The sequence below is a fragment of the Felis catus genome, chromosome A1 (assembly GCF_018350175.1).
Source record: "Felis catus isolate Fca126 chromosome A1, F.catus_Fca126_mat1.0, whole genome shotgun sequence".
NCBI lineage: Eukaryota > Metazoa > Chordata > Mammalia > Carnivora > Felidae > Felis > Felis catus.
The window spans coordinates 21,517,721-21,544,436 of record NC_058368.1 but is presented as its reverse complement, the minus strand read 5'-3'; the positions used below and the strand labels follow the sequence as shown (position 1 = coordinate 21,544,436).

At 39.0% G+C, this 26,716-nt stretch overlaps 1 protein-coding gene across 2 annotated transcripts in view; it reads left to right on the top strand.

Moving 5' to 3' along the window:
- TRIM13 (tripartite motif containing 13) overlaps positions 1-26,716 on the top strand; it is a 42,366-nt gene that overhangs the window by 13,158 nt on the left and 2,492 nt on the right. The window contains exons 2-4 of one of the 2 annotated variants that reach the window (XM_006927264.5): positions 12,430-12,604; positions 15,719-16,180; positions 16,795-16,908. The gene's annotated coding sequence lies outside the window, so the exon portion shown is untranslated. Of the gene's footprint in view, positions 1-12,429; positions 12,605-15,718; positions 16,181-16,791; positions 16,909-26,716 lie in introns of both variants that reach the window. The other variant, XM_006927263.5, reaches the window with a different exon arrangement.

Genomic DNA, 26,716 nt, shown 5'->3' with positions numbered 1-26,716 from the left:
TCTGTTTCATTTTCCTTCATGGCATTTATTGCATCCTAGAATTATGCTCTATTCATTCATAAGCTTATATTCTGTGTTTCCCACTAGAATACAAGCTCTGTAAGAGTCAGAATATTGTCTTGTGCACCATTATATCCCTGACACTTAATGGGCGCTCAATAAATATTTACTGAACAAACAGTGAATGAATGAACCTGCCCAAGGTCACTCAGGTAGTAAGTGACGGAGCCACGATTCACGCCCAGAAGTCTGACTCTGGAGCTTTTGCTCTTAAGCACTCAACAGGGTGAAGGACAGACTAGACAGAGAGAAGGGGGCCGCCACAACTCCCCGGGAGATTTCAACCTCTGAGATTTTAGTTGCTTCCTCATGACGGAGTTTGAGGGGAGGAAGGGAAAAGCAGTTATATTGGAAGCTTTATTGCAAAAGGCAGAAAGTAGAAGAAAATAATTTCCTGAGTAGAAAAATATCTAGAAGGACAAAAAACCAAATCAGTAACAGTGTACAGGTCTGAGACTGGAGTAATTGATCAAAGGTCACTTAAGCCTATGTGTGATGTGTGTGTGTGTGTGTGTGTGTGTGTGTGTGTGTCAAAGAGAATGCATTAAGGGAGTGCTTTTGGAATAAAAAATTAAAATGCAAAAAAACACCCATTTGTCTTATAAAGGGGGGGGGGAATGGAAACTGCAGACAATCTGGTGATGAAAGTAAAGTTTAAAATTTTAAAAAGATTTTTTTAATTTTTATTTATCTTTAAGAGACGGAAACAGATCACAAGCCAGGGAGGGACAGAGACAGAAGGAGACACAGAATCCTAAGTAGGCTCCAGGCTCTGAGCTGTCAGCACAGAGCCCAACGTGGGGCTTGAACTCACAAAGCACAAGATCACGACCTGAGTCGAAGCCGGAAGCCTAACCAACTGAACCACCCAGGTGCCCCTGTGAAAGCTAAAATTTAAAGTCACCTCTACTGGGAGAACAATAGGTTTAGAAGATTAAATCATGCAAATACAAAGCAAGGATTTTAATCCATTCGCTGGGTTACATTTAAGTCCTCGGTGCCATTAGGAACAACTCAAAGCGGCAATGCATGTGATGCAAAACTGATTCCTCAGTGTTATTTTCCATTTGCGAACGGGTTGGATCCATTTGAGTCAAACTGTGCTTCTGCACACTTGGTTGCTTCTCTTGGGAGTGTTCTTTCAAATCAGGTTACAGAAACAAGCAAGCGACAGCAGCTGCAGAAGCAGATTTCTACTCTCAAATGTGAGATGAAAATGTGAATATTGAGAGTTTTCCTTTAGTGTGGAAAGTGACCGGCTTTCTTGGTAAAGTTGTTTCTTCACAGGGTCAGAGACTGGGGCAGGGGGCGGGGCGGGGGGGGGGCGGGCGGTGTCCACATGCCCTGAAGAGTCAGCCAGGCCCCTTTCAGGGCAGAAGTTGGGGTCACGCAGATGGATGTTTGAATCCAGTTCTGCTCCTCATAGTTGGATGGCTCTGGTCAAGGCGCTTGACCCTGGTACTTCCCTCATTTGCAAAATCCTTGTCCCTCCCGGGGTTGCTGTGAGGGTTAATTGAAGTGATGTGTGTGGTGTCACAGAGTCATTTGCTTGATAAATGGAAGTCATTATGTAAATTGCTGGCAGACTACTACTTGCTTTTGTGCACTCCTGTTTTTGTTCTAGCTCGTCGTTCATAGACAGCGTGACTATATAATTTATCATCCAAACGGGGACCCTTCTGAGAATGAAAGAGTACAGCGAACCAGACAGGACTCTGGGCTCTTGGGAGTGGTAGGTCAGGACTAACCCCGGGCAAGCCTGGATGTCTGGTCACCCTCCCTAAGACTCACTCGTGGTGAGACTGAGGATCGGGTGGCAGAGAGCCGGCTGCCATCAGGCTGCCACCATTCCTCCTGCTGGAGCGATGACAGGAAAGAAGGGGACAGGGCGGGTGAAGTCAGGCCTTGCCTGTTTTGGTGAGCTGGTTAGGAACTAATGACCCAGTCTTTCTTTGGGAAGTGTTAAGAATGGAAGAAGCCCTCTTTCCCTCCTTCCTTGCCACCTTGGGATTTGGCCAAGGGCTTCCCTCCGTTGGGCCCAGATCGGAGTTTAAAGAAGCTGGCATGTGCCAATGTAGCATCAAACCCATGAGATGAGGGTGAGGACCTCAACACGGTTGTAAGCACGCTTTGTCTTGGGAGCCAGACCACACGGATGTATGTTACTATGTTTATTGCTCTGTTACTTGCCAGTGCAGTGATACCCAAACTTGTAGGAATTTAAGGATAAACTGGAATTACTTTAAGACACCCATTGCCAGGCCGCCACTATAGACCTTCTGAATCCAAATCTCCTGACATTCCGGGCAGTTTCTATGACCAGCCAAGGTTAGGAAACGTTACCCTTTCATTTAAACTTTCTAGCTTTGATTTGGTTTTGCCATGGGATGTTAGGAAATGCCTTTTATGTGTAACATTGTGTCAACCATACTTCAATTTAAAAAAAATGCCTTTTGGGGCGCCTGGGTGGCTCAGTCGGTTAAGCGTCCGACTTCGGCTCAGGTCATGATCTCGTGGTCCGTGAGTTCAAGCCCCGCGTCGGGCTCTGTGCTGACCGCTCAGAGCCTGGAGCCTGTTTCAGATTCTGTGTCTCCCTCTCTCTCTGACGCTCCCCCGTTCATGCTCTGTCTCTGTCTCAAAAATAAATAAACGTTAAAAAAAATTAAAAAAAATGCCTTTTGTTACCTTGTGCTGGCGTCTCAGATAGGAAAGGAAGAAAGATCTGAGCAGGCTTTGCTGGAGCAAAAATAATGAGGCCAAGATTCCCAGAAGAGAGATGAATCTCTGGGACAGGGTTTAGGGTTTGGCGGTCTCTGCTTCTGGCCTTGCAGTCATGTGAGGGCTCTTTTTCAGTGTCAACCTTGGAGGAACTGAGCTTTGTTTTTATTAGAAAAGAAGTGATTCCATGTCCTTACACCTGGCTTTCTCTTCTTTCCCCATCATGATTCCAGAAAGAATTATTCATACTTCCTGTCTCTACTGTCTTCATTCTCATTCACTCCTGACTGCAATAAAATGAAGACTGATCTGGGCAACCCTGGGCCGGTTAGCGAATGACTCCAAGGCTTGGTTTCTTCACTGTAACTTCCACATGAGGTCATGCAAGAAAAGCATCTACCATAGTCCCTGGCACTCGGCAAATATGTGATCTTAATTCCTTCGCTGTCTTTGCCTACTTCTGCCCCCGGGACAGAGATTAACTTTCTCTTCCTAAAATCATTAGTGACCTAATTGGAAGATTCAATGGTTCACTTTACTTCTCTTATTAATATTCAAGACTATACTCAGTTCTTGAAATTCTTATTCTTTCCCCAGTGTTTGCCCCCTGGTTCTTTTTCCTTTACAGACACCTTATTTTAAGTGTATTAATGGAATTATGTAGTTATCAAAAAGTATCATTTTGAAGACTGTGGAAAGACACAAAAATGATTACTTTAACTTCCTAAGCAAAAATAGTGCCATATATAAATGCTACATGTTAAAAATAGGTAAGGAGCTTTTGGTCTTAAGAAGGCATTATGTTGATGTGATCCAAAGATAGCAGTCTTACCCAAGTCACAGCCACAGCCACAGCCAAGATCCCCCCCGAGGGCAGTAGACATGTAGGGAACACTAGCAAATGAGAATTAAAGTGCCGTTTGCTATGGACAGTCTGGTGAGCTGGGCCTGAGCACCGCTTTGAGGTTCGGGCCTGAAGACTTCCTCTAACTTCCAGGCACAGCCTCTTACCTCTGCAGGAGGACAGCAGGGAGACATACAGGTCCTCCGCCTGAGAGGGAAGAGGTCTGGTTTCATCAGGGAACAAAGGGACTGCAAAAGAGAAGAGAGATTACCTCTTGGGTGTGCCGGGGCAGGCTCCATGAGCTTGAGAGAGAAGACTGTGATCATCTCTTTCTGCCTCTGCATTCAGTGAACTTCAGGTTGAAATCTACCAGGGTGGGAGTATTTTTACACCATAGAAATTGGTAAACACTATAAAGCACGGCTTCCCATCCCCGACCTTTGCCAAAGCTGAATGTTAACTAGCAGCACCTCACAGGGAGAAGGCAGAAAGCTCGAAATACTCTCTTACTCTGAGTTGGCTCTGGGTATTAAACGCAACATTCTGTTTCATTGTGGGAAGAACGTTAGATCCATGTCTGAGTTCGTATCTGCAATAATAAAGATGCCAATGATAGTAACACCTATTGACACTTCTAGGTACTGTGTTTCACTGTACCAAGCATTTCCCATGCATAACCTTAATTTCTACTCATCACTTTATGAAATAGGAACTGTCATTACCTCTGTTTTACAGATGAGAACACTGTGAATCAGAGAGTAAGTAATTTGTCTCCTGTTACACTATTGGTGAATAGAAGATTCCGGATTCCAGGGGTGCCTGGGTGGCTCAGTTGTTTAAGTGTCCCACACTAGATTTTGGCTCAGGTCAGGATCTGACTTTTCTTTCTGCCCCTCCCCGACTTCCATGTGTTCTCTTTCTCTCTCAAAATAATTAACAAAAAGAATGAAAAAAATTCTAGAAGAAGAAGAAGAAGAAGAAGAAGAAGAAAACAACCCTGGATTCCAGTCCAGGCAAGTCCTCACTAGAGCCTCAGCTCTGACCTCCATGATAACCCCTTGGTGGGCAGAGAGGGTGGCAACGTTCCCTCCTCAACCAGCAACTGACAGTGTGTGTTACTATGATAGAAACATCTATTCTTAAAAATACACATCCTTGTGTATTGTGACATGATTATTATATAAGGTTTTTAGTTGTGTAAAATAATACTATTTATTTTCACGGATATTTACATATGTAGTAAAGGTGTAAAAACATACATGGAGATAATGTGGGTACATAGCTATTTTTTATATAACTTTTTTGTGTATTTAAACTATCTTATGATAAAATTTTAATATATTTCTGAATAAGGTAATCAGGCTGGTTTTATAGTAACATTATGGGTAGTTGTAACCATTTATTTAAAATTTTTAAGTGTTGTTGTTATATTGTCTTTTCAGTTAAAAAATTGTTTTTTAGAAAGGAGTGCATGCAAAATCTGGTAAAGCCTGAACAATGTCTGTAGTCAGCTGAATTCTGTAACATCAGGTTCCTGGTTTTGAGAATGTCCTGCAATTACATAAGATGTCATCATTGAGAGAACTGAGTGATACAATGGATTATTATTAGATTATTTTTTGTTATTATTTATAATAATATGTTATAATAATAATGTTATATTTGTATTTGGATATTATTAGATTATTTATTGGTTATTTTTAGATGAATTAATAAATAAAGTTTATTTCGGGGCACCTGGGGGGCTTAGTTGGTTAAGCGTCCCACTTCGGCTCAGGTCATGATCTCATGGTTCGTGAGTTCAAGCCCCACGTTGGGCTCTCTGCTGTCAGCGCAGAACCTGCTTCAGATCCTCTGTCCTCCTCTCTCTCTGACCCTCCCCTGCTCATGCTCATGTGCTCTCTTCTCTCCCAAAAATAAACTTAAAAAAAGTTTCTTTTTATTTATTATTTTCAAAATGTTTGAGAGTCTCTGTTTTAATGGAGGCCTCCTCTGCCCCCAGGTACTGTTAGATGTTTTCCCTGTATGTTCCCACCCTCTACCACAGCAGTTATCACTCTGTAGGTTATGTTTATAAAGTAATATATACTTTTAAAATGCTGTTATTCTTTTCTAGGAAACTTTTCCCACATTTAAAAATTGGGCTATAATTCATATACCATAGAATTCTCCCTCTTTGAATTGTTAAAATTCAATGGGCTTTAGCATATTCACAAGGTTGTGTGCAACCATCACCGCTATCTAATTCCAGAATTATTTCATTACCCCCGGAAGAAACCCTGTGCTCATTAGCGGCCACTCATCATTCTTCCTTCTCCCCTGTCCCTGGCAACCACTCATCAACTTTATATGATTTTTATATGCTTTTTCTGGACAATTCATCTGAATGGACTCCTGCAATATATCAATATATGGCCTTTTGACAAGCTTCTTTCACATTCAGTATAATGTAGTCGTTAAAATCCATGCTGTAGCATGAATCAGTATCATTCCTTTACACAGCTGAATACTATTCCTTTGAATAGACATACCACCTTTTGCATATTCATTCATCAGTTCATGAGCATTTGGGTTACTTCTATTGGGGGGGGTATTTTACATAATGCTGCTATGAACATTCATATATGTTATTGTTTGTACATTGCTTTCTTTTTTTAATTAATTTTTTAAATGTTTATTTATTTTGAGAGAGAGAGAGCGCACAAGCAGGGAAGGGGCAGAGACAGAGGGAGAGAACCCTTTCTAGCACAGAATCCTAATCTAGCACAGAGCCTATTGTGGGGCTCAATCTCACAAACCATGAGATTATGACCTGAGCTGAAACCAAGAGTTGGTCACTTAATTGACTGAGATACCCAGGTGTCTCTGTACATATGCTTTCAATTCTCTTGGGAATATATCTAGGAGCAGACATGTCAGATCATATACTTAACTCTGTTTAATTTTTAGAGGAACTGCCAAGTTTTTTTCCAAAGCATAGGCCAGCAACTTTTAAAAGAACTTTTTTTTAGGACTATAAAGATATACATCATATAACCATTAGAGAAACTTTGAAAAATCCAGTGAAGAATCAGGACAAAATAAAGGTTATTTCCACTTTATACTACTATGGATAGCAATTGTTGACATTGTGATCAGTCTTTTTAATATGTGCATATGTATGCGTGCACACACAATCTGTGTTATGCTATATATACACCTTTTGAAATTTGCTTTTCTCCACTTATAAGAGACATTAATTTTTCAAGTTGTTAAATAGTCTTCAATCATTTTGTAAATGGCTACATATTGGGGCGCTTGGTTGGCTCAGTCAGTTAGGTGTCCAACTCTTGATTTCAGCTCAGGTCATGATCTAATGACTCACGGGATAGAGCCCTGCATCAGGCTCTGTACTGGAGCCTGCTTGGGATTCTTTCTCTCTGCCTCTCCCTGCTCACTCTCTCTCTCTCTCTCAAAATAAATAAACTTTAAAAAATGGCTACATATTATTATTTTGTATGAAGGTACCAGGATTAATTTAACTCATATCATTTTGATAGATAATAACAATATTTCTAATTTTCCTCTGATAGCTGTGTACAAATATTCTTGGCATATAAATTGTGGTGTTTATGACTACTTTTGTAGGATAAATTCCTAGAAATTGAATTAAGTATATGTATTTTCAGGTTTTTTAATACAGATTACCAGACTGTCCTCTGAAAGGCTGTATCCATCTATGTTAGTTTCCATCAGCTAACAAGATGGCCTGTGTGACTCATTGCTGACCTATTGGTCATTATAATGGTTTAAATCTCTGCCAATTTAATGAACTAAAACAGGCTGCAATAACATTTTGCTTGGTATTTCTTTGATTCTCATTAAGAATGAACATTTTTTCTCCTGCTTATTGATCATTTGTATTTCCTTTTTTAATGTCCTGTTTTTCATGTATTTGGCCTGTTTTTCTGTCTAGGTGTTACCTTATTATTCATTTGGAAGAGTTCCAATTGAGTGTCTTTTTCTTTTACAAATTTTTCTCTTTCCTTTTTTTTTTAATACATTACAAAAGTAATAGATGTTTAGTGTAAAAATATAAAAGAATTATAATAATATAAAACATAAATACTGAAAAATTCCAAATTTCACCCTCTCCAACTGACAGTTTGGTGTATATTCCTCCAAATGTTTTTTCCTATCCATATTCTACCAATTACATTTCTTTTCAAAATTGGAATCATGATACACATGTTGTTTTTAACTTGATTTTTCACTTACTGTCTTCTTTTTAAATAATTTTTTAATGTTTATTTATTTTTGAGAGAGACAGAGCACGAGTGGGGGAGGGGCAGAGAGTGAGGGAGACACAGAGTCTGAAGCAGGTTCCAGGCTCTAAGCTGTCAGCACAGAGCCTGACATGGGGCTCGAACCCACAAGTCATGAGATCATGACCTGAGCCGAAGTCAGATGCTTAACGGACTGAGCCATCCAGGCACCCCTAATTTACTTACTATATCTTATATATATGCCATTGTCAATACATATAGCTTTATCTTTTCTTTTTTTAATGTTTTTAATTTTATTTTTGAGAGAGCATGAGCAGGGAGGGGCAGAGAGAGGGGGACAGAGGATCCAAAGCTAGTCCCTGAGTTTGAACTCAGGGACTTCGAGATCATGAGCTGAGCCACCCAGACACCTGCCGTCCTTTTAATAGTTGTGTGCTATCACGACTATATTGTGCTTTAAACATGAACAGTTTTACATTTTTATTGAGTTATATCATTAAGTCTTTTTTGTGGCATATTGCTTAACTTTTATGCAGTGGAAGAAGGTTTTCAAATTTTTATGAGAATTCTCTGATGGACTGTTCAAGAAATTATCTTCATTTTCCAAGACAAGCTATGCCGTGAAAGAGTGTAGACTGTTGACATATCTTGTAAATTCTATAAGGAGTCTGAAAAACTGCTTTGCAAATACGGGGGGGGGGTGGAGATAATGTTTTGATCAAATAAAGTATAGTAAAGTCCTTATTTTAAGTGAATAAAGTTCGGAGTACATTACCATTTCATCTGGTCTCAAGAGCTAATTTCTAGAAGGTTGAAATGCATCAATAGTCTTTGAAAGAGAGAGTTCTTACTTCCCTGAAACATTCATAAAAAAATTTATAGTCATTGGGTTAGGTGCTGGCAATGCATTGATGAGGAAACACAAGACACACACATGCACACAACACACACAATCCCTGCTCTTACAGGGTGTACAGTCAAGTGGAGACAAGCATTATTCAAGTAATTATACAAGCAAATATGTAAGAACAAACTGCAGTGTGTGCAAAGGAAGAAGAGTCCAGGGCAGAGTGAGATGACTCAGAGGGATCCATCCCTGGCCTGGAACATTTTGGAAAGCCAACTTGGGATGTGTCAGCTGTGCTGCGATTGGGGGACCAGAGTGGGGAGGGGAGGTTTGGTGGCAAGAAGAGGGTGCATTAGGGAGAGAAGGAGCTACAAGGGTAGGAGCCCAGAAGCTGGAAGGGGTTCAAGCCCTGGGCAACACAAGAGCTAGCTCAAATGCCCACAAGGAGGAAAGGCTATGGGACAGGAAGGAGCATGCCTCTGCTAAAGTTTTAAATTCAAAAGGTTTTTATCATCTAAAAGTGGTATGACTGGGGTGCCTGGCTGGCTCAGTCGGGAGGGTGTGCAACTCGATCTTGGGGTTGTCAGCTTGAGCCCCATGTTGGGTATAGAGATTGAAAATAAAATCTTTAGGAGGGGTGCCTGGGTGGCTCAGTCGGTTAAGCGTCCGACTTCAGTTCAGGTCATGATCTCACGGTTTGTGAGTTCGAGCCCCACATCGGGCTCTGTGCTGACAGCTCTGAGCCTGGAGCCTGGTTCAGATTCTGTGTCTCCTCCTCTCTCTGCCCCTCCCCTGCTACAGCTCTGTCTCTGTCTCTCAATAATAAATAAACGTTAAAAAATTAAAAAATAAAATAAAATCTTTGGGGTGCCTGGGTGGCTTAGTCAGTTTAGTGTTGGACTCTTGAATTTGGCTCAGGTCATGATCTCACAATTTGTGGGACTGAGCCCCATGTTGGGCTCTGCACTGACAGCACAGAGCCTGCTTGGGATTCTCTCTCTCTGCCCCTCCCCTGCTCCCTCTCTCTCTCTTAAAATAAATAAATAAACTTAAAAAAAATAAAACCAAAATCTTTAAAAAATAAAAAAATAGGGGCACCTGGGTGGCTCAGTAGGTTGAGCATCTGACTCTTGATTTCGGCTCAGGTCATGATCCCAGGATTGTGAGATTGAGCCTCACCCTGTGTCCAGCTCTGGTTGAGTGTGGCACCTGCTTGAGATTTTCTCTCTCTCTCCCTCTGCCCTTCTCCCCCAGTTGCACGTTCTCTCTGTCACTCTAAAATAAAAATAAAAATAAATTAAAAAAAAATAAATGGTAGGACTACAAGCTGTCAGTTTGTGATCCCTGCTTTATGGGGAATATGAGACTCATTGAACAATGACTGAGGTCCTGAAAATGTCCCGAAACTGAGCGTTCAAAGAATTCCAGAATTTGAATGCTGGATAGAATAGGGTGGAGTTCTGGAGTTGGGAAAAGAAAATCAGGCAGTGAGGATGATCTTATTAAAGGCCAGGGAAAGAAGGCCTTTCAAGGAGGAGGCAGTGAGTGCTGCTAAGAGATCAAGGAAAATGAGAACCGAAAAAATGTCCTTTGAATTTCATAACCCAGAGGTCAGTGACCTTCACAAAATGCCTAGACTGTGCTGACATTGTGTAATGAGTCTCATGTGTCTCCTGAATTGTCTGTGTCTTATGCCTGACTTGGAGGGGGTGTGGCTAGGTCAGACCCAGCACAAGCTTCTAGAGACCCCGCCTCCTTCTAGCAACAACCAGCACGGTGTTATAAATAAGACCATTATAAGATAAACACATTTTTTGACAAGGTATTTATTACCACATGTTTTAATATCAGACAGACTCAAGCAGGCTCACATAAAACACCGTGAAGCATGTATTTCTTGTGCAATGCTGTACAGATAGGTATCTGGTTAATCGAGATCTTCAGAATAAAGCTCTATGAAATGTACTATTGCCTTTATTTAACAGAGTATATTGAAGGTATAAGAATCTACCAGCTACTGAAAACTGCAGAACCCCACCCCTATTGTGTCTTTATTTGTAGAAGAAATATTCTAAAAAATGTTCCATAGAACAGGATGAAAGTCATTTTCCGAATTGAAATGATAAGACTTTATTATCAAAACTGACATTTCTCAAGATAAAAGTAGAGCACATAATGATTAATGAACTTAACAGAAGGATTCCAAAATAGTTTCTACAAATTTAATTCAGTTAAACAACTGTAAATATACAGTATTTATTAGTCTTAACCTGAATGAATAATTCTCAAGGCCCTCCTAAAGTTATTGTTCATCAAGAATAATATTCTACACATATGGGAATTCAGAAAAAAATCAGTTAACATAATTGAATGTAATTAATTATTAAAATATCAAAACAGAGCAGTAAATTTCAAAGTGTATATATGTAGTGATTTTTAAAGCTCTAATGAGGCATAATTTAAAATGTAGCTAAGCAATGTTTTAATGTATTAGTCACATGATGTAGTTAAAATCATTATAGTAAAATAAATTATATATATAACTAATATATAAGTATATATATTCATATAATTTCCTCTTGTTGGATTTTAGGAGAATATGTGTCATAGTTAATTCTATATTGTATTTTATTTATAAATTGAGAACTCTAATCAACAATTATTTGGTATTAAATGCTATACTTTTATATACCTTATTACATTTAAAAAAATCTATAATTTTCAACAACAAACCTCAAAAATATTAAAGCAAAGGAAATTTCTAGGGCACCTGGGTGGCTCAGTGGCTAAGTGTCCAACTTCAGCTCAGGTCATGATCTCACGGCTCATGAGTTCAAGCCCCACATCAGGCTCTCTGCTATCAGTGTAGAGTCTGCTTCAGTTCCCGTCTCCCTCTTTCTCTGCCCCTCCCCAGCTCGTGCTTTCTTTTTGTCTCAAAAATAAATAAAAACATCAGTCAATCAATCATTTAATAAAAATAAAGGACATTTCTTCTCCCTTAAATCTTGGATCTTGTAATCAGATTAATCTTTCTAAAATTCTGCTTTCATCTTGTTAGTGCCACGTAAATCATTATTCAGTGAATTCCCATTTCCTACAGAATGAAGTTCAACTTTTTATTCTGACCTTCACAACATTCCATGCTTTGGCCTCAAACTTTATTTTCAAACCAGGCCATGCTCTTCACTGACTCAGTACCAGCAAAGTTCATTCTGACCCTGAGCTTGTGCTCCTCACCTCCAATGCTCCTCTTTCTCATCTTCAAGTCCTATGATCTTTATCTATTATTTTCATTTTTTCAAGTAGGCTCCACACCCAACGTTGGGCTTGAACTCACAAACCTGAGATGAAGAGTTACGTGCTCTACTGACTGAGCCAGCCAGGTGCCCCAAACCCTCTGATCTTTAATTATTCCATTTGACTCCCACCTCCCTTGGGCATTTTCCCTGATGCTTCTGATGCCTTCCTCCTTTCTTGTCTTTAACACTCATGTTGGCTTTTAACTGGGCCATGTACTGTTACTAAACTAGTTCCTGTTTTTAAGACTTGTCTCTTCAACCACATGGGAAATTCCTTGATTAGTGCCTTTGGTGCCTAGCACAATCCTGAGTAGCTAATTCTAAGCACATGCTAGTATCACCTTAATTACCTCTGACAGTTTTCTTTATTCTTACAATTTTTCTTTCCAACTACAGAAACAGCCCAGCTAAAGGCCAAGTTTACTGTTGCTGCAGTGTCTCTCATTCTCTTCAAAAGCCAGCTGATCTTACTATTGGCTCCATTTAATGCATGAACTTCTCTGTGCAAATGAAACATATGGAAGCTGGAACTTTCTTCAAACCAGGGACTTTTAATTTCACCAAGTCTTAGGTAAGTTTCTGTCTTTTGTGATAAATGTATATTTACAGGTAGATTTTTTCCCTTTTAATGGAATGTTTTAGATGTTCAATTTTTCTGAAATTATAGAGCTTTAAAATAACTGCAGAGTTTTCCTTTCACTGAGTGTGATGTTTTTTCCTTTTTTCTCTACTTACCCTAAGCACAGAGAAGGAGGTATAGAAGTAGAAGGCTATTATGTTTTTTAAAAGGCCACCCTGGGCTGGGTGTAGAAAAGCAAAACTTACAGTCTTAGCTTCCTCTACTACATAGGCAGCTTAGCTCTGCTTAAGACTGTTGTGCTTGGGCGTCAAATCTACAAATCCAAGAAAACCGTAATCCAAAATCAGTATGGTTCTCTTTTGCCCAATAGCAGTAGGGACCATTTATTATGCACCTCCTATATGTCAGACGCAATGTTGATTGCTTTATATGTCACCTAATTTTCATAAATGAGTGAATCATGATTCCTGTTTTACAGAAGAGAAAACTGAGGTTACTTAGAGCTGCTAAGTAACTTGAACAGCTAGTAAGTGGTAGAGAATTTGGATGCAGAATTGATTCCAAAGCCTCTGCTTTTTACACCTTGCAATGTCAGTGCCTTGTATTGCCAGGAATTCTCTTTCAGGACTACTGGGGCTTGCACTCATGAACTTGGCAGCTATTGAGAAGAACAGAATAATAATAAAATTATTATTACTATATTATTATTATTGTATTATCCGGCAGTCCCCTCCTGCACAGAGTTGCTTCAGTCTTAGTTATTAGATGCTCCCCACACTGGCAATTTATATTGCCCCCTTTTTATGTGTCCCCTTTGTTTTATTTATATGTCCCCTTTGTTATGGAACGTCTGATCACATGTCTTGGTAGATGGAAGGACACCTGGCAGGTTTTACCTTTGTCAAGGCTCAAAACAAAATCAATAGAATAAAATCAATACAACAATAAGAATACATACATATATTTCATATTAGAAATTCTCCCTGTAGGGGCGCCTGGCTGGTTCAGTTGGTAGAGCCTGAGACTCTTGACCTTGGGGTGTGAGTTTGAGCCCCACATTGGGCATAGAGATTACTTAAAAACAAAATCTTAAAAAAAATTCTACCTGTAATAATATATCACAAAAGACAAATTTAAATAAGACCCTATAGTCTTATTGTTGTGCTGACATATGAATTCCAGTCTTCAGCTGTTAGTTTACTTATGTGAAGAACAGTCAATAGAAGGAAATTCCAGTGTGACAAGAATTTTGACAATCCCTCAGTGTTATCTCTAACAGGATCTAGTTACATTGTGATCTTCTGGGAAGGATGTAGCTGTGTATGTTCATTTCAGTCTGGCGGTTTCGCTCTTATTCTAGTCACACTATATGTGGGGATTCCCAGTGCTGTTTTATTAGTACGGTGGGAGGAGAGAGGCTATTTTTCCTTCCCTATTTTTCTACACGTCAGAGTTTAATACATAATGTTCTCTCAGCAGTGTAACAGTCTTAAGACTTCTGTGCTGATTTAACCAATATTTTCCATTTAGTTGGGCAGAGGTTTATTAATTAGTATTTACCACCAAACAGATCTAACTATATAAATATGTATATAATTGCATGAAGGATAATTTGTGACTTATGAGTCAATAACCTTTCACTCTTGTTTCATTTTAACATTAGGGTATTTAAGATGCTTTTACAAATCAGATTTTGTGTGTGTGTTTTAAAAAACAACACTAATTTAGTAGGAGACCGGGGTGCAGTTTTCAATGGCATTGACAGTTATGATGCTATAGAAAGAACCTATACCTGGCTGGACTCTAACTTGAGAATCTTGGCTCTGCCTCTTGATTTTTATCTTGAGAAATCACTTCATCCATTTCTTCAACTACAGGATGAGAATCATAATGTCTATCTCACGCTTTTTTTTTTTTTTTGATGTTTATTTTTGAGAGAGAGTAAAAGCACAAGTCGGAGAGGAGGAGGAGAGAGAGAGAGAGAGAGAGAGAGAGAGAGAGAGAGAGAGAGAGAGAGAGAGAGAATCTGAAGCAGGCTCCAGGCTCTGAGCTGTCAGCACAGAGCCTGATGTGGGGCTTGAACTCATGAACTGTGAGATCATGACCTGAGATGAAGTTGGACACTTAACCGACTGAGCCACCCAGGCACCCGTTTTTCTTTAAAAAAATGAAATATAAATAAATAAATAAATAAATAAATAAATAAATAAATAAATAATTTTTTTTCTTTTCATCCCACGGTGTTTTTATGAAGAGTATATGGCATAAATATAGGAACTGTTCTGCAAGAGCAAAATTGGGTTTCAGGGAAAGGGCATTGGCAAGGAACTCAACATCTCCGAAGGGAGCGGGGAGGAGCTTTTTATGGAGTTTGAGCTAAGCATGATTAGTCAAGGAGCCCAAGTACTATTTATAGCAGGTCTATAATACCTTTCCCTGAAATTCTACTTCCAAAGACCAGACTTCCCTACTGGGGGCGAACTCAACTCCCGTACATATCCTGTGATTTTTTTGTTGCACTTCCCCTAAGACTGTAAATTTTGGAGAAGCCATTCCTCCACCTTTGTATTCTTCTTGGAACCAAACAGATCATTGGTTGGTATAAGTGCTTAATGTGTTTGGTATTAGACAAAGTCCTTATACAGAATGGTGAGTCAGGTTAGCATCTGAATAGCCATTAGCAGCGTTTAAGTTAAAGCCAATTTTAAGTTTTTCCTTCTCTCCAAAGGAAAACAGTGTTTTTCCTAAAAGAAAATCTTACGTAGAATTGGGTCGCGAGTATTCAGCCTAAAGCCTGCGAGGAAATAGGTGCAAGGTTGGGGAGGACGGTAATTAACCTTATTTTGGTTGTGCTCTGGTTGGAGCCCATGGCTAGAGCCCTGGCGTTGGTCCCAACAAGAGTGACCATCCCACCCAACCCGAGTTGTGGGGGATGCAATGCAGACAGTTGTCTCCGTCCCCCAAGCCACTGTGGCTGGGCTTCTGGTCTTGAGAGATGCAGATGAAGTGGTGTGAAGGGTTGGGCTTTTTTTTTTGTTCCTAAAAATGCAACGAACAAAAAAAAAAGTACAACAATCCAAACCCAACCATCTTGTTGCGCGCCAGCTTTCTTCCAGGGTGGCTCCACCTCCGGTCGCCAGAGCTCCATAGGCCCAGCCTACGCGTCTTAGCTGTCGCCGTCTGCTTCCCAGCGCGCGCGGGCTCGGCCCGCTCTCGCAGGGCGCTCCGTGGCGCGCGCAGCCACTCTGGAAGGGAGAGAAGCGAGCAGTCCCGGACCCTCCCCGCCCCTAGGTGCACCGCGGACGGTGGCAGTTATTGCTGCTGGTTGTCGACACCGGAAGGACTCCCGCCTCACCTCACCCACTCCCCACCCCCCGCCCCGGGGAAAGGCGAGACCCGGGAGACGGAACAAAGGCAACGCCGAGGCCCGGGAGGCGGATCGAGGTGCTGGAAGAGGAGGGCAGGGGGCGGGCCCGTTGGCGCTGCGAGTCCATTTTGCCGCCGTGCCCAGCCGGTAACGCGAGGTCCCCGCGGCTGGAGGACAGGCGCCTGCCCGCGGCCCCCGAGGTCCGAGATAAGTACCCACCCGGTCACTCTCTAGGAAGGGGGGTGGTCCTTGGGCCTGCTGCAAGGGTGAGGATTTGCCCTGGCAGGACAGCGACCTGCGTGGGTGGGGGCTCCGGAGAGCTCAGTTTGAGCTCCAGCCCCAGCTGCACAGCGAAAACCAGCGCGGCACTGGAACCAACGGGAGTGGGGTGGAGAGGCGTGCGGTGGGCATCCGCGGGGCCCAGGCAGCGTGTCTGTGCTCCGGAAACCCTGCTCCGCTACAGATTATGCCCGGCTTCAGTGCCAGTGCCTCGGTATCGCCTAGGAAAGAAAAGGCGACCATGAACCAGAAGTCGGAGCCCGGCAACCACTCTCTGGCACTGAAACTGAGGAAGTGCCTGGCGCCTGGGGAGGGCGCCCTAACCGGGAAGCTCCTTAGTAAAGGCACAAAGATATCAAAAAAAAAAAAAAAAAAAAAAAGCCATGCTCTTGGCTTTTTCACCAGGTCCTAGCGCGCAGGCTTAATGGGGGGGGGGGGGGGGAAGGGGGGGAGGGGATGAAAACACTGAGGATCAAGGCTAAGGATCCTCTGCAAATAAATGCATAATACTCTCTTTGTTCTTTCTTTGCAGTAGCTTCGTTTGATTGTCCATCACAACGTGAGGGGAAAAAAAACCCTGATAGCTTTGTCCTGAAAAATAGTAACCCTGACGAATACACCTGCACCTGCTCGCTCGCAGGGGACTGAGGTAAACTACAATACTTCTCCCTACATTAAGAAACAAAGCACTCAGTTTTTTGTTTTTGTTTTTTTTTTTTTTTAGGCCCAGAACCATGCAAAATTGAACTATGTGTAGAATGTGTTCCCATCCTCACGAGTGTTCTGTTTTCATATTTTGTCAAAACTCAGAAAAATAGATTCTATATTTGGAAAATGTTTATGTTATATTGTAAAGGAAAAAGAGAGGTCTTAGTAGCATCTTTTTTTTTTATGGTCTCTTCCCCCCCCACCCCGGCCCTTCTCCCATGCCTTTTTGCTAGGGCTTGTACAATGTTTGAGTTTTCTGACTCTAGAGACTTTTATACAATAGGTATTTTAAAAGCAGAATTTCATTTTCATAGCCACTCCTTCTGGTAGAACTTGATTAACTGGAGCTGTTGATTAACTGGTTTACTTCCACCTTATACAATGAGAAGATACATTTTTTCAGGCTCTCCTTTCCTTACTAATACCATCTGTTTTACACTAGCTGAGATACTAAATCTCCCTGGTAAGTCCTTCCATAACACTAGGCTGTTCTTTTCATTCTGTGTATTTATGACTGGTTAGTTACCTGGTCCTACTTGTACCACAGCTTTTGTTCAGATATGCCCATTTCCATGAAAGTGCTTTATACCTGCTATCCTGTGTAATACTTGCTTTACCTTTTCATGAAATTAGAGTTCAAGAGAGTCCAGCTCTCTTTCAGGACCTTTCCTGGTTAATATACTCATACTTTAACATAATACTTTAAATGTGTATTTACATTTTTCACAGTATTTGTACACAGATTAATTAAACCACCTTACATGTATATAGTTTAGCAATATACAGAACTGGCACACACTACCTAATCTTTCCAAAACCATGACTTAGATACTCCTGCTTGAACCTAGGTATCCAGAGACAGGTTCAGTGCTCTGTTCTACCAGACAGCCTGTTACAGCCTAATGTGTAAAAATCATAAAACTTTAGAAGGGATTTAGAGAGCCATGATTAAACTTAATCCATTTTATGAATGAGAACACTGAATTCTTGACCCACTTTCTAGATAGAACTGAAGTCTAAGAATTGGGAAATTCGGGTCCTGTGCCTAGCTTGCTGTGTATGATTGAGAAAGCTCCATTTTGGCGGGGGGTGCTCAGTTTTTTCAATTATACAGTTAGGTGTTTTCTAGATGATGTCTAAGATGTTTGTACTTCTATTTTATTCCTACCCCATAACTTTTATTACCATATATTCCTTATACATACTGGTAATCCTAAATGCATACTAATATTACCTGCCTTAAATTATTTTATATTTTAAATTTGGGTAGGTATGATCAAAATGTATGCCTTATTGGTTTTTTTTGTTTTTTGTTTTTTGGTTTTTTTTTTTTGTTTTTTTTGTTTTACTAAACTATAAAAGTACAGTTCTCTTGTAAGGCCAGGGACCGCATGGAGAAGTGGGGCACACTCATACATCATTGGTTAGAGTTCATAAAGTGGTACACCCCTTCTAGCGGGAAACCTGTCAGTGTTTCAAAGGTCCTTAAAAGTGTTTCTACTCTTTGACCCACCTAACAGTACACTTATAGGAACTAAGGAAATAATTAGAACTGTGGACTAAGACTCTTCTACAAGATGTTCATTTAAATGTTCTATTACCAAAAAGACATATAGCCAGTATTAGCATATCTGTAAGATGCACTATAACATTTTAGAAGAATATATAAAAATAAGGGAAATACATGTGATTAAAAAAAGTGAAAAAAAGTAGATATAAAATTGTATGATGTTACCAGTTTTGTTAAAATACATATGTGCGCACACACACATGATTGGAAGAAATATAACAAAATAATAAGTGATTATTCCTTGCTAATTATGGGTGATTTCTTCCTTGTATTTTCTGAATTTTCTATACCCACAGATTACTTTTGTATTAACAAAAACATAAAAGCTAACTGCTTGGATAACCTTTCCAACTTTAGTATGGTGTCAACTTTCTATGTTTTTTTTGTTTTTTTTTTTTTTTTTAATGCTTATTTATTTTGAGAGAGCGAGTGAGCCGGGGAGGGACAGAGAGGGAGAGAGAGAACCCAAGCAGGCTGTGTGCTATCAGTGCAGAGCCCAATATAGGGCTCAGTCTCATCAACTGGGAGATGATGACCTGAGCCCAAATCAAGAGTCAGATGCTCAAATGACTGAACCACCAGGTGCCCCTCTATGTTCTTTTTATAAGGCATTTATCATACCTTTTAGAGTAACAGTATCTTTGTAAATGTGCTGTATTTCTGAATTTAGGGCAAGAATTGACTTTGGCTTATATTTCACCTTTTTAAATATCATTAGGACATTGAATTATTCATTTTTGTTATTCATGGAAGACACTGCCATCTTCATTACCTTGGCCTGGAACTCTGGATACTAGAAGGGTACTAAAAGAATAGGGTGCTATGTCTCCTTTTTGTAACAGTTAACCAAATACAGGCATCCTTTGACATACAGAATAGTTATATTGCAGTTAAGCTTTCTATAAAAGTAAATTCTTGTAACATGAACTTTAAAAAAAAATTCATTTGCATTATAGATTTAGGTGTATTACTAAAGAAAAGTTGAATTGAAAATTTTTGCTGATAGTTTAAATTCTTGTCTTTCCTGTGGCATAAGTGCCACAAGTATATCGTACTTGGCAACAGCCTGGCTCCTCATTATAACTCCCAGAGGAGCTCTTTCTTTTTTCTTTTTTTCCCCCTGCATATTTGTGGTATTGAATATGAGTGAGGAGTGCCAACATAGTGTATACCGTAACATAGCCAAACTAAAAACTGCTTAAAGTTTAGCATAATTAGTGTTCTGCTTGATATATTCTGTAGATCAGGTTTACTTTAGAATAAGATGTGTGTGTACCTACTTCTACACCTAGCAAAAGGAACCTTGTTTGTACTAATTGCATTTCCAATGGCACTAATTACATTTACAAATAAGTTATTAGTTGATAGGTAGTGCTTATCAGTTATTTACAAAATGCCTGTTTTCACTTGGTACAGTATTATATACGACCTAAGTAACCTCACTTACCTAGCTAAATCCAGCTAGCCACTTATTGAATGCTAGACTTTGACACTACTTTCTGGAAGCTGGCATTAACCTCAAATACAGATTTAGATGATGGAAATTTATTAATAGATACCAACCAATAACGATTGCCAAATTTATGGTTGTAAAAGACGACGTTGTTTTATGGGTAAAAGTTTTCCATCTTCATTTAAACCCACTTATATTTATTTGGGAGAAAAGAAACCAGACATTTCTGGCTCATCAAACCTTTCTGGAAGTCATTAGTTCCAACTTAACTTAATTGGAACTCTTAACAGGTAAAGATAAATATCTGAATTTGGTTGGTACCACAATAGGTGAATAATTTAGTCTATATGTATGTTTCCCTCAAATTCATACACTCATTCAAATTGATTTCATCTGGGTGAGAGAGATTAGGCTTCAATACCATTCGGAGTCCACACAGATTTCTGGGTTTTGTTGTTGTTACTGTTAAATTAAAAATAATTTTTTTAAAGTAATCTCTATGCCTAGCGTGGGGCTCAAACGCATGACCCTGAGATCAAGAGTCTCATGGTATACTGACTGAGCCAGCCAGGTGTCCCCCCACCCCCACAGATTTCTGGATAGTTATACAGAAGTAGGATAGGGATATTTGATCTAGCTGGTATCCTAAAACCCTATTGATATAATGCTGTGGATTTACAGGATTATGGAATAATGGCTGGGGTGATTATCAAGTGACACAGGGAAAAGATAAAAGGGAAAGAAAAATAAGGCGAAGAGGCAGGTGGGGGATAAGAATAGGAGGAAATCAAAAGAGTGTACACCTTGAAAGGTGGGGCGTATGAGTTAAAAGAATAAACAAAGGAAAGAGTCAAGATGAAACAGTGGTATGGAGGAGAGAATGAAGGAAAGGAAAACACCCAGTTTTTCTGAGTGGTCTGGACTAGTAAGGGTAATGATTTGGTTTTTAAGTTTCTGGGAATGTTACCATAGTCCAGAAACTCTGTGAAATTGCTGAGTAGGTGGTTCTTCCAAGCTGATGGACCTTTTGTTCTAGCTTCATTTTGCCCTACTTATCAGGAATCCTATTAGAAATGTCTTGGGGGAAATTTTAACTACTAATTCTAGAATAATGGCAGAAAAGGTAGGTTTCTTACTGTCTTCTATGGAGACATAGGAAACTTGGAGCCACCTAACAATTAGACAAGCTATTTTAGACACTATATGTGACATATTTTTAATATTTTTAATATTCCTTTTTTTCAGATATCAGAAATCTTGTTTTTTCTTAAACTGTTTTGATCATACAAATTATGGAGCAGTCTCTAAAAGCCAGAATAAAATATAATAAGGCATTGACATAGAGTAAATACTTTGAAAATAATTTTCGTATGTTATTAGATACCTTTCAAAACAGTTGTACAGCGAGGAGAGAAACTGCAATATATAAGTGGTTTGTCAAAGGCCATAGATTAAGACCCAGACTTACGTCAGCCTCCTCACAGGCCTGGATCGCAGAGATTCTCAATAATACATTTTTTATTTTATAAAAGATAAAACAGTACTAAAGCAGATCAAGCTCTTGTAAAGCTTATCATTCCTTAGCTAATGCTTCTGAAGTTTTGCTTTTTAAGTTCAATATGGTTTTCTTATAATTGGTCCCCTTTTTAGTTTTTTCCCTAACTTTTTATTGTGAAAAATTTCAAATACACAGAAGATTTAAAAAATACTACAATAAATATTCTTCCATCCTCTAACTAGATTCAGTAACTAGACCCTAAGTTTCAAGAAAGCATTATTAGATCTCATACTAACATTGAATATAGTATACTACTTGAAAATAAGATTAACTAATATGCTGAGAAGTAATTAAAAAAAAAAAGTGATCCTTTTTATTCCAAGCACTGTTCCAGCTAAGATTGATGGCTCTCAGTTTAGTAGAGGTTTGCATAATTTAGCTTTGTCTGTGAAGTGAGTTTCAATAGTTGCTGTTTAGTTACTTATTAGGTATTTACTTTGGAATTCCTGAATTCAAAGATGCCTCAAAACAGGATGGAAATTTGATTTAACCCTAAGATACAAAGTATTAATTTTTCTTTTTGTTTTCTAATGGGATTTGGAAAGAGATTATGAGTAGTATCTTGAACAACTTTATATTCCTATCGATTAAAAGGTTTAATAGGAAAGTTTCTTTGAATAGTTTATTAAAATTAACTAGTTTAAGAATGAATAAATGAGCACCTTTTGCATTATCATTTTGAGTTATCATTTATTATTTTTTTTGAGAACAAGCAAGAGAATGTGACAGCATGAGTGGGGAGATGCACAGAGAGAGGGAGAGAGAGAATCCCAAGCAGGCTCCATGCTGTCAGTTCAGAGCCTGACGAGGGGCTCGATCTCACCAACTGTGAAATCATAACCTGAGTCGAAATCAAGAGTTGGATGCTTAACTGACTGAGCCACCTAGGCACTACTCATTTTGAGTTGATCATTTAAAAATAAAGTATTTCTAGGAGGGAGAAGTCTAATACACACATACTAGGTTTTGTTTCTGTTTTATGACTACTTTCCTTTTAAGTATTGGCTTTTCCATTTTTAATATTCTGGTTGTCATTTTTCAGTTTTCATTTGTACAGACTTGTTGCTATATATCCACTCAAGGTAGGATAAAGCAGTTTTCATAGTCTACACTGAGTGCAGATATCATGAATATTTGCTTAAAAATATATCTGTGGTGGTGGTACACAACTATGACTGTTTGTCAAAACTCAGAATTGTATACCAGAAAGAGTGAATTTTATTGTATATAAATGGAAAGTATTTAAAAAAATACAGAGGCTCCTGAGTGGCTTAGTTAAGTGTCTGACTGTTGATACTGGTTTAGGTCATGGTCTCAGGGTCATGAGATTGAGCCCTATATAAGGCTCCATGCTGTGTGTGGAGCCTGCTTAAGATTCTCATTCTCTCTCTCTCTCTCTCTCTCTCTCCCCCCCCCCCCCCCCCCCGGCATGCATGTGCTCTCTCTCCAAAGGAAAAAAACCTAAAACAAAACAAAAACAAATATGGCAGGAAAATGAGGTTGAAAATGAGAGGTGGTAGACAACTAGGTACACATTTGGCTACTTGCTTTGTTGGTATAAAACTTGGGAAATTTTTAATTGTTGGGGAAAAAAGATTTTTGTGCTTCAAAATTTAAGACTTTCTTGGTATTCAGAACACATTTGAAGGCAAAAATGAATCTTGGATATGTGTTTGCTGTTCTACGCTGAATTTGACAGTGGTTAAGTTGAAATTTTATGACTGGAGAGCAAAAATTTTGTTCACATACAGGTTTTTTACATCTATATATTGGTAAAAAAAAATTAGCCATAGAAACGAGGGGATATGTATTTTCCTGCAAAGGAGTAAGTTTTATTGATTTCTTCTGATTTTTCTGTGTTAGCCACACTTTAAGAAAAGGAGCTAGAAGTTCCTTCACTTAAACTAAAAACCTTACTCATCTTCCTTTAAAACTTTTGAGGCAACAGACTTGCCATGGTTTCTTGGATTAGGCTGTCTCAGTTTTCCCTAAAAGTCAGCTGTGGAAGTGGTCACATAAATTTGGTAGTAGGGGAAGTTCTGAGTATAAAGTTAAAAGAAATGAAAATGTTGAGCTTTTATGAACAGAAATAAGAATCGTTAAATCATAAACCAAAATTTATAAGCTGCATCACTAAAAATGGAACAACAGGATCCACCATAATTTTGATGCATATTTTTAAAAAGAAACTTCTCAAATAGTTTTTTCCCCTGGTTCGTTTTCAGAGCTATAATGTGATTATGGCTTTGGGATGACTGTTTATTACTAAATTTTCCTGCGTGTGACATTTTCCTGTTTATTTTTGATGATACTGGATTGCCTTTCTCCATTTTCCTCAAAGTTTCTCTTTGCTTTGGGTGCCCTTTTTCCTCTGCATCCCAAATAGTTGATATTGTTTTTCTTCTTATTTATTTCATATACTTGGATAGGATTCTCTGGAAATATTAACCTTCAAGAATGAGTAAATTAGGTTTACTTTATTGAATGCTGCCCCCCCCCCCCGCTTTCCTGTTTCTACTGCCTTCTCCAAAATCTAGTTTTAGCATAGAATTTTTAGCTGAAATATGACAAAGAGCAGTGCAGATGATAAAATAGCAGGACTAAGGTAGGAGGACCATCAAAAGTTTTCCTTCTCTGTTCTAGAGTCAGAATTTTTAGTTACTTCACACCAACCCCAGTCTCTGTAGCTGTTCTCTTCCCCATACTTTTCAAAGGTTTTATGACTTCTCATGTCACAAAAGATTGTTCAGAAAAATCAGCTCATCACATATTTTTGCCATATGACATTGAATTTGACAGAAATAACCTTTGCTTTAATTCCACATAAAATTGTATTATAATCTATAATACATATATCTCTCACAACTTAATATAAAACTATAAATTATTAGACTTGCAAACTCAGCTTATCTTTTAAATACTCTTTATCTTCAGGGCACCTGGGTGGCTCAGTTGGTTGAGGGTGCCAACTTCAGCTCAGGTCTTGATCTCACGGTTCATGAGTTCAAGCCCCATACCTGGCTCACTGCTGTCAGCCTGTCAGTGCAGAGCCTGCTTCAGATCCTCTGGCTCCCTCTATCTGTGCTCTCCTTGCCCCCCAAATATTAAAAAAAATATTATTTATCTTCTATATTATAGCACCAATTGTGACTTTTTTTTATATTAAACTTTTTTTAATGTTTATTTACTTTTGTGAGAGAGAGAGAGAGAGAGAGAGAGAGAGAGAGAGAGAGAGAACAAGTGGGGGAGGGGCAGAGACATAGGGAGACACAGAATCCCAAGCGGGCTCCAGGCCCCGAGCTGGCAGCACAGAGCCCGACACACAGGGCTCGAACCCACAAGCTGTGAGATCATGACCTGAGGTGAAGTCTGATGCTCAACCTCCTGAGCCACCAAGGCTCCCTGCCCCCCCCCCCTTTTCTTAAGTTTATTTGTTTTGAGAGAGAGTGTGAGAGCTCACGAGAGGGGCAGAGAGAGAGAGAATCCCAAGTAGGCTCTTCATGGTCAGCATGGAGCCTGATGCGGGGCTTGAACTACAGAACCACACCAAAACCATGAGTCAGACGCTTCACCGACTGAATCACCCAGGCGCCCCTCTGATTGTGACTCTTAAAATTACTGTTAAAAATTATTTAATTATTTATTATAAGGATTATTATCAGGCCCTATTCTGTTTATTAGTTTGGTGGTAATGTGACATATATATGTGTTCCTCAGTAAGCTGAACGAGGACATATTTAGCACTGTATTGGTTTTAAAACTTTAGGGATAGAAGTTTTAAGATGTCCATTTTAATATAATAAAACTTGAACTGAGAAATGGTATTCTCTAGACCAGGGATCTCAAAATTTTTTATTTTCAGGACCCCACTTTACAGTCTTAAAAACTGAGGATCCCAGGAGCTTTTGTTTACATATGTACTTTATATAGCCATTTATTGTATTGGAAATTAAAACAAAAATTTTAAGATACTCATTTAAAATAACAATCATAAACCTGTTATATGTTAATAATTTGTGAAAAATAACATTTTCTAAATAAGTTGTGAGAAAATTGGCATTGCTTTACATATTTATAGATCTTTTTTTAATTAAAAAAAATGTTTTTAGTGTTTATTTATTTTTGAAAGAGAGAGAACATGAGCTGGGGAAGGGCAGAGAGAGAGGGAGACGCAGAATCTGAAACAGGCTCCGGGCTCTGAGCTGTCAGCACAGAGCCTGAGGTGGGGCTCGAACCCAGGAACCGTGAGATCATGACCTGAGCTGAAGTCGGATGCTCAACCGACTGAGCCACCTGGGCGCCCCTACATATTTATAGATCCCTTGAATGAATTGCTGTTTAATAGATTACAAATAAAGTCTTTTATCTGTCCCTTCATTACACCTGTTAGAATAAGTTATGGGTTTTTTCTTTTTTTTTTTTGAAATACACAAAGATCATAATCTGACCTTGCACAGATACGTAGTTGGTGAAGGGAAGAATATTTTAATAGCCTTTTCTGATAATTACGGATCTTCTTTGATACTTTGCTAAAGCTCAACAACTGGTGGTTTCTTAAATGTTGCAATATGGAATCTGAAATCATATTTTTCAACGTATTGGTCTTTTGATCTTTTATCCAAGCACGATTTATAACATGCATTAGTCATTTGAACAAATTAGTTTATTGTATTATGCAGATCTCCAAATAACATGTTTCATTATACAATGATCTCCCCACTAAAAAAGATAAAAGCCAACATTCATTAAAATCACCATTTCATTATAAAGTCTTTAATTAATGGGAAGCTGTCAAGCTCTTAAGTGGCAAAAATGTTTTCCAAAATTCTAATGTTCACTCAAAAACTTAATTTTTATCATTGGCAAGAAATACTGTCATTAATTTTTCTTGAAGGGCTTATTTTGTTCATTTTCAAGAAAATGTCTGCTTTTTTACCTAAGTCTAAATAGCCAGTTTGCCATTCATTCTTTCAAGTAAAAATGGTGTTCCACAAAAAAACCAGCTGGTTCAGATTGTGACTCAGTCATGTAACTAACTGCTTTTTCTTCAGACAGTATCTGTTGGATGCAGCAGAAATTCTTTACTTCCTATTTTGTCACCCAAAATATTAAAGAAGCACATACACAAGGATCAAGACTTAATAAAATGAATAATTGTTGCTGCTTCA